We start from the raw sequence: 7,949 nt of genomic DNA on the forward strand, positions 1-7,949 counted from the left end.
TGTAGAGGAGAGAGATAACCTTAATGGCTATAATATTAGTTGTTGTGATGAAGCATTGCAGGAACTAGTTGATTATGTCAACAACCCGGTTGGGAAGCCAATGCGCACAATCCTGGACCTAGTGGGCCAAATGTTCCTCCTTCATCACCGCAGAACCCAACTGCAAACCGCCGAGCACCAGGCCCAGCTCGCACAGCTGCATGGCAGCTACCAAGCGGTGCAGAGGGAAAATCACAGCTTGCACCAAGATGTTAGGTGCACCCAAGCTGAGAAAGTCCAGGCACAGGAAGATAATGCCCGGATGCAGGAGGAAAATGAAGCCCTGCGCAGGCAGCTTCAAGCTGCCCAGCTAAAAGTAGAGTCAGATCAGGTAAGTGCAGCTGAAATGCACAGCACAACATCTGACGTAGAAGAGGGCCCCCTTTTTAGCACATTGCATAGAAATGTGCCCCTGAGAAACCCAGGGACACACGCTAGGAGCCGAGCTGCCCCTAGTGGTACAGTCTCTGACTTCGTCCTCCAAGACACCTTTCAAAATCCTCCAGTGGCCCACTGGTTGGATGCAGGTGCCCCTCCTTACAGTTGCCCTCCTCAGTCAGTTTTCAGTCACGCCACCGTGCGTTTCAAACTGACTGATTCCACATCATGGAGGGGGGAAAATTATTTTCAAGCCCAGAGTGGTGTAAGCGGCTCGAAGATCCCATTAGCCAGAGAGCTGTACGCAACCCGGGGTCCACCCCCACGTGTCGACTGGACTCCTTCCCCACCACGAAGGGGAGGAAGTCGTCCTCATCGCTATAGCGATCCGAGTGACTATGATGTTTCGGATAACTCGGACGACCAGTGGTCATACCGACAACAACGCTTGCGCATCCGACAACTCGAGTCCCTCGCAGGGGACATAGAACGCTTTGACCCAAGTAATTGAGATTCAAACATCGACAATTATCTCTGAGAAATTGAGCATTGCCTGGTTGACTTGCCTTATGCTTCGTCGCGTGAAAAACTCAAGCTTATATGGAAGACCACAGTAAGGAGTGTCCATGCGTTAATGGAAACACTACCGACTGGTACACGAAACCGCTACTCAGCTCTGTGTAAAGCCCTACGCGAGGAGTATTCGCTGTATATCGACGAAGCCTCCGCTACCATAGCTGCTTTCGCCATCACCCAGAAGAGGCACGAGCCTCCGCATGAGTATTATAGATGCCTGAGAACCATGTACTTCCAAGGAAGTAACGAACCAGGTCTGGAGGAGGAACAAGCTTTCAAGTCTCTTTTCCTTCACAAACTTCACGAGTATGTGCGATATGACGTCACGATGCACTGCAGAATGGGCCACCCCACCATGCAGGAAATCAGAAAGTACGCGCAACTGGCATGGGAGACACGCGTGTGCCCTGCCCGAGGGCATGAAGGTGATGCCAGAGCCCTGGGGATCCAAGCCTCAGAATATGCGGACCTAGCGCTTGAAGGCAACGAAATACCTCGCGCTAAGGTGAATGCTAGAACAGGACCCCAGAGGCGCCGATCACCCCGCCAGCAGGGTAGGCAACAGAACCAGGGGGGTGGTGACCAGACACACCCCCAGGGTCACGGCAGGCCTAAACAACAAAACATTCGCCGGCCGAAAAGAAATGCGTGTTTCGAATGAAAACCCAAACAAGAAGGTGAGTGGGTAGGCAAGGTTTCAAATCCCCTCAGAGAACAAGATTTGAGAGAGGAAATGGAGGCTATAAGGAGACGCTTGACTGAGTTAGTAACTAAGCTTGATGTGCTCCGTTGTTCACCAGGTCCGTCAACCTCCTCAAAGGAACATGGCACTGAAACTTCGTCAGTATAACTAGACGATGTACCCCCTCCCGTTAACGCCAAGTTTACTTTGTAGGTCGGGAAAAGGGGAACAGTGTCCAAGTTGCTCCCCAAAACAGTCACTCCTAACGTGCCACACCCTCCTTTTCTGACCTTCTTGGGCGATCTGTACCGTAAGGGCAATGCCTGACACATGGGTCATTCAGCTCCCACACACTACTCGACACCGGTTCTGAAATAGTCTAATGGGTTCCGACACCTTCGCAGAGGTGGCTAGAGCAAAGCTCTCCCTTGGCAAACCGTTATAGACAAAGACCTGCAACGTAAGCATCACAAGCTACACGCAAGACAGGTCGTCTATCACAAAACGGGCCTGGATTGACACCTTTCAAGGGATGATGCTAATATGTCCCATTAATACGGAACCACTGTTAGTTGGCCAGGACCTACTGAACCGATTGGCTCCGCTCATTGACTGCTGTCGTGGACACATGTGGGCTCAGGATGACATACCGAGACCACTTGGTCCAGAAAACAGTTCACCAGCTTCAGATGCACACGTCGCCATCGTCCAAAATCCAGCAGAGACGACGACTCCAATAAGAACAATTACAGGGCCTGGGTAAAACCCTTCAGGGTACTATAGTCACTGTAAATTTGCACTCCGTTCTTATCAATAACACTTTGCACGCTTTAGGGACTTTGTCAGAGAAAACAACTTATGTGTGTATCGTTAGAGATCTAATGCAGGACCTCAGGGAAATTAGCTCCTCAGTCAACAGTCTGAGTGGTGGAAGGATTCCAGCTTACCTGGTCTCCATAGACCTTGTCGCACAAATGTTTAGATCTGCTACCATCTCCGTTGTGCAACCTTCACAGATACACTTGGCATATAGTTTTGGTATTACAATTCCAATCCATGTAAATCCTCAGAACCTCAAAACATGATTTATCCTCAATCTACCATCATAGGCAGAATATATACAGAATAAAGTCCGTATTTAATGTTGGTTTTCAGAGAGGTAATGCACACATTCACCTCAGAACACCACCAACACTTACCTACCATGATGAGGACCCCTCGCTCTACCTTATCCCTAACCTAAACATGTGTACCAAGACAAAGTACATTCATTGGGTTTGTCAAAATGCAACCCCTTTGTTAGAGAGGTGACTACCTACCTCTGTGGCCAAAGAGCTGAATTCCATGAACAAGTGTCAAGGTAGCATGTCCATCAAAGATGAAGGAACAGAGACAAGGGTAGAGCGAGCAGGCAATCGCTGGCTCGTTAACACCAGCCACTGATGTCATACGACTGCCATGATACAGCCACTAAACTAAGGCTACCAAACCAAACGGTGTTCTTAACGGTTCCCCAAGGAGCCACCGTGCACATTGACGATATTGTCCTCCATCATCTCAACGTCGACAAAAATGACACAGAAATTGAGATCATGGACGCATTTTGAGGTCACAGCCTCACTGTTGATAACACCCTTAGACAGCAGCTTCAGGCTGAAGGGATGAAATTAATGAAGTTCAGTCTCAAACCGACTGGCTTGACCACTATATTTCCTAGTCACATAAGCAGATCGTCATCTTACCGAGAACACCCTATCAGTTTGGTTGCCCTCTGGCTCCTCCTTAGTGGTTGGATCATCATCATCACAATTATTGCACACATCATATACAGGTACATTCAACACCTACAGGCCAGACTGGACTCACTTCTCATACAGCCGCGTTTTACACACCAGTCTGAGCCCATCACACAGGTTAACCCCATCATTTCCAAGGATAAGCCTTTTAACCTTTAACCCTCCTTTCCTCTAACATTTTGTTCCTAGTAACCAATGTCAGGTTCTACTTTGATTTTGTGTTATGACCAAAGAACAACAAAGGATTGTGTTATGGTTAATGCTGTGCCTTCCAATAACTTGAAATGTTTATGTGTGATGAATGTAGTTTTAGATTTAGCTAGAAGTTCTATGCCCAGATGTGCCTCAATCTCTGTCCAGACGATAAAGCCTCTGTGAACTCTAATGAACTGTATGGACTGTGCAAACATTTTTCTTTCCTATCAGGAATACATGGGTGGCGTAACCTACAGGTTACTGTGAACCGACAAGAACTGTTCGGCCCTTCAGTTGCTCTAAAGATGCTGGACAACAACCAACTCTTCAGACCAAAGGGGGGAATGTTGGGCCTCATGTATTCAGATAGAAGACAATGGCAGACCTAACACAGTCGTAAAAACCTATCTCAAGCCCCCACATTCCAAGTCGTAAATTATACTGATAAAAATCGCGCCAAAATCAAACAAAGGGAGTCCAAAACAGACTACAAATCCCATGAAGCCTTGCTCACTAAAGGATCGAACTCTCAACTCCTATTGGATGAGGCACACAAGAGAACGTCCCTCAAACATGACATCATCAGGAGTTGAAATACCTCTGAAATGCTTTCGGGATTTGCTTCCAGCAACTTTGCTTGCAGTGTGTGGACGCAGTTCATCGCTGCTCTCATGTGCAACCTCGTGGCACAAGGAAGTAACCGTCCGACTTGAAACTGTAGCCATACAATCTCCATCTCACTGGACGAGTTGAGATTACTCTGTGTTCAACCGAACACTCTAACGGATCCAAAGGAGATCGCCAAGCAATTCGCATCTTCATCCGTTTGCCTACAGAAGTGAAGAGATTTAAGATTTCTCTTCAATCTTCAATCAAGTCGACATTTCTGAGTTCTCCGCCAGCCCACCGAGAATCAACAGCCGTACTGCCTGCCGACAGAGCGAGGAAACGGCCTCCCGTCATCACCCGAGCCTCAAGGAACCGGGTCAGAGTTAAAGGATGGAGGAAAACACATTCTACCTGTGTCCTCATGCGATTCATGTAAGAGGTTTACATCTGGGCAGAGATAGAATATTATAGTGTGTTATTCGTGTGTTTCAAGGTTTTTGCTTGTACAGTTTACGGACCGCCATGTCCACTCATTATTAATACTCAGGGTATTAATTATCACGATTTTGTTTTGCTCTATTGTGGTCCAACCAAATTGGACTGTTGTGTAATTTCGCCATTGCGGGTGAGACAGGTAAACTGAGTTCATCCATTAAATAGTCAAAGTACGCGGGACTGTTTACAAGCCGTCCACCGCGTCTCTGAGCGATGAACTAACAGCTGCTTTCTCTCCCACTATCGCGATATCGGCTTTAAGGCTGTCACTTCTCTCTCTCTCTCTCGTACTAACCACACACACACACACACACACACACACACACACACACATGCAGACATGCGACCCCTCACAAACATTCTGGCACACATTTTGGCTCGTAGATAGCTTAAATGCTAAAGCCCAGCTTTGTCCGTAATTTATCGAACAACCGGATACAAGCGGTAACTGGTAGATGCCAGTCACCATTGACTGGTTTCTCTCCGCCCCCATTCGCGGTCATATTCCCTTTCCGGAAGTCTTGCGTGACATACTCTCCACGAGAGTCACGTCCGCCATTTTGTGCGCGTCCCTCCTTACACACACACACACACACACACACACTGTCACACACACACCTTATGTGTCATAGGATTATTTTTATTTCCATATCTAATCATATCACTGTTTAGTTTGTAGTTGTAAGTCGGAAGTTTATTGACTGCATTGTATTAATTATTAATTGATATTACTGCATAAATAAACTTTGTTTATATTACAAAGAGAAGTGTTTTGGTTTGTTTTGCATACGCCTGTGTCATGCTGACGGGATGTCAGTGCTCGGATTGAAACCTTCATTCATTGTTTTTTTTTCCCGAAAATCGATATTCTTCGGATGTCGATTTTCCTAAGAAAACAATCTAATATTGAGACTGTTTTACTATCTGGTTATTAGTCCCTGATTTCAGGGTGGTGCCCCGTCAATATTAATCCTTATTAATATTCTATTGATTTTTGATAATTGATAATTATCTTTGATGATTGTTGAATTTGAATGGTCAATAAGCTAGTGTTAATTTTAATTAATGTTTCATCGATGTTAACAATTAACGATTATCTTTGATAATTGTTGATTTAAAGGATTAAAAAAACTAACATTGATTCTCATCACTGTTCTATTGATTTTAATAATTAATAATTATCTTTGTAAATTATTAATTATTGCTAATAACCAAACTTGCTCCTAAACGTAGCACACTACATTTACTGGAGCCCCATATGAGGTTTTAATGAGTTAGATTCAATTAATTAATTTAAATATTAATTAATAACTAAAGAAATAATTATTAATTATTTCTGATAGTAACACTGATCTAAACAACCAGTAAAGCCCTACAGTATATTTGAGCACTTTTGTAAACAATGGCCTAAGTTCTCCATTTGCTTGCTTTGGTCGTATAGTGGTAAGCATAGCTGCCTTCCAAACAGTTGACATGGATTCAATTCCTGGCCAACGCATTGCATTTGGATTAAGCTGTTGTTATAATGAAATGCAGCTGGTTGGCTCATTTCCTCAGTAGCTTGAAAGTAGACTTGTACCTTGTTTATGTGATCCAAGTTGTTTAGCAACCCTAAAAAAAATAAATAAAAAAAAAAGATACTCGCTGTCAGGGAAAAGAACTCAAGTCTAATGCGTAACAGGCAAAGACACAGTCCACTATACTAACGAGGATGTGCTGTTGACTCATAGCCTGAGCCAATTGCCAACTTGTGCAAAAGCCTGCCTGTTCGCAAGAATACTATTGCTTACAATTTGAGAAACACTTTACAGAAACATGCACTTCTGCAAAGTGTTTGGCATCCAGGAGACAAACATTTAAAGATGCTTGAAGGTGCACACACAGCTCATTTAGAATGTGCGAGCTTTTGTTCGGAAGCCCCAAAATGTCAACCTCCCTGATGGGGAATCAAACTCTGGTCTGGCATGACAGGCAGAGATAATGTCTTCTATACTAATGAGGACTGGTAAGTCTGGGAGCTCCCTGTCATAGTGACAAGCTTTTTGTATGTTGTAATCACTTTACAAAAATGAATCACAGACAGTTCAAGGAATGTGATGCATTTTGATCAATTCAACAAAGATTTAAAAGAATAGCATGCACTGTTTTCTTGGGTGCTAAAGGCCTTGGCTTTTAATTAGAGTAGGGAGAAAAACTGGGTTTTGGTTAGTCACATCGGATCACCTACAATGGTGTGTTGACACCACTATTTGTTATTTGTTCCTGAATACTACTGTGCAGTGTGAATCACATTGTCACATGTTACTAGCCTGTGCCTGAAAAGATTGAGTGGAAACAAAACTGTTTCTTACTCACTCATGAGAGATGCCCATGGAAGAAATCCACATGATGTATCTCAGTGTAAATGATGTTTTGGTTCTGTGCTGTGTGGGCCATGCCCTTTTCAATACAGTTTTTGTATGTCTTACTCTTAAGAACAAATTATATTAATGTGTCACAATATCCTTGCACAAAGCACAGCTTTCTTGTGCTGCCTCACCCCCTTACTCCAGAAGCACCCTATCAAACGTTGTGCTGAAGTCAACTAATATTTGCTATGCTTTCCATTAGGGGCATTATTACTTAAGCTCAGCTTCAATGAGATCCCCTCAGATTGGGATTGTTTTCATTTTTAGAGGGGATTTTATTACCTTAAATGCTCCCAGTTGGAATTGTCCATTGAGAAAAAGCAATCCAGGAGGAGACTGCACCAGAGGTTACCCTTGTTGAGCATTATGGCACAGTAGTGGTAGAGTACTGGCCCAACAAATCAGGCTTTTAGCTCAAGTTTCTCTTTATTATGTATAAACCTTTCGCCTTTTACTAAAGATTTCCATGGAGGTGAGCCTTTGTGAGTTTTCTGTATTTTTGGGGGCTCTGCTGCAAGTAGGATGTGCTGTTGACTCATAACCTGAGCCGATTGCCAACTTGTGCAAAAGCCTGCCTGTTCGCAAGAATACTTTTGCTTACAATTTGACAAATGCTTTACAGAAACAAGCACTTCTGCAAAGTGTTAGGTATTCAGGAGACATCTTTAAAGACACTTGAAGGTGCACACAGCTCATTTAGAATTGTTGTGGAGCAGCAGTAAGAAAAGCTATCAAAGTCAGTGGTTCCACATGTCAAATGTCAGAGTTTAT

General features: G+C 44.2%; 1 non-coding gene across 1 annotated transcript; it reads left to right on the forward strand.

Moving 5' to 3' along the window:
* Nucleotides 1-7,588: 7,588 nt before the first annotated feature.
* On the forward strand, nucleotides 7,589-7,703 carry LOC127456532 (U5 spliceosomal RNA). The gene has a single exon (XR_007899855.1). It is a non-coding gene; the product is annotated as a U5 spliceosomal RNA (small nuclear RNA).
* Nucleotides 7,704-7,949: the final 246 nt, after the last annotated feature.

Source organism: Myxocyprinus asiaticus, chromosome 18 (assembly GCF_019703515.2).
Source record: "Myxocyprinus asiaticus isolate MX2 ecotype Aquarium Trade chromosome 18, UBuf_Myxa_2, whole genome shotgun sequence".
Classification (NCBI taxonomy): Eukaryota; Metazoa; Chordata; class Actinopteri; order Cypriniformes; family Catostomidae; genus Myxocyprinus; species Myxocyprinus asiaticus.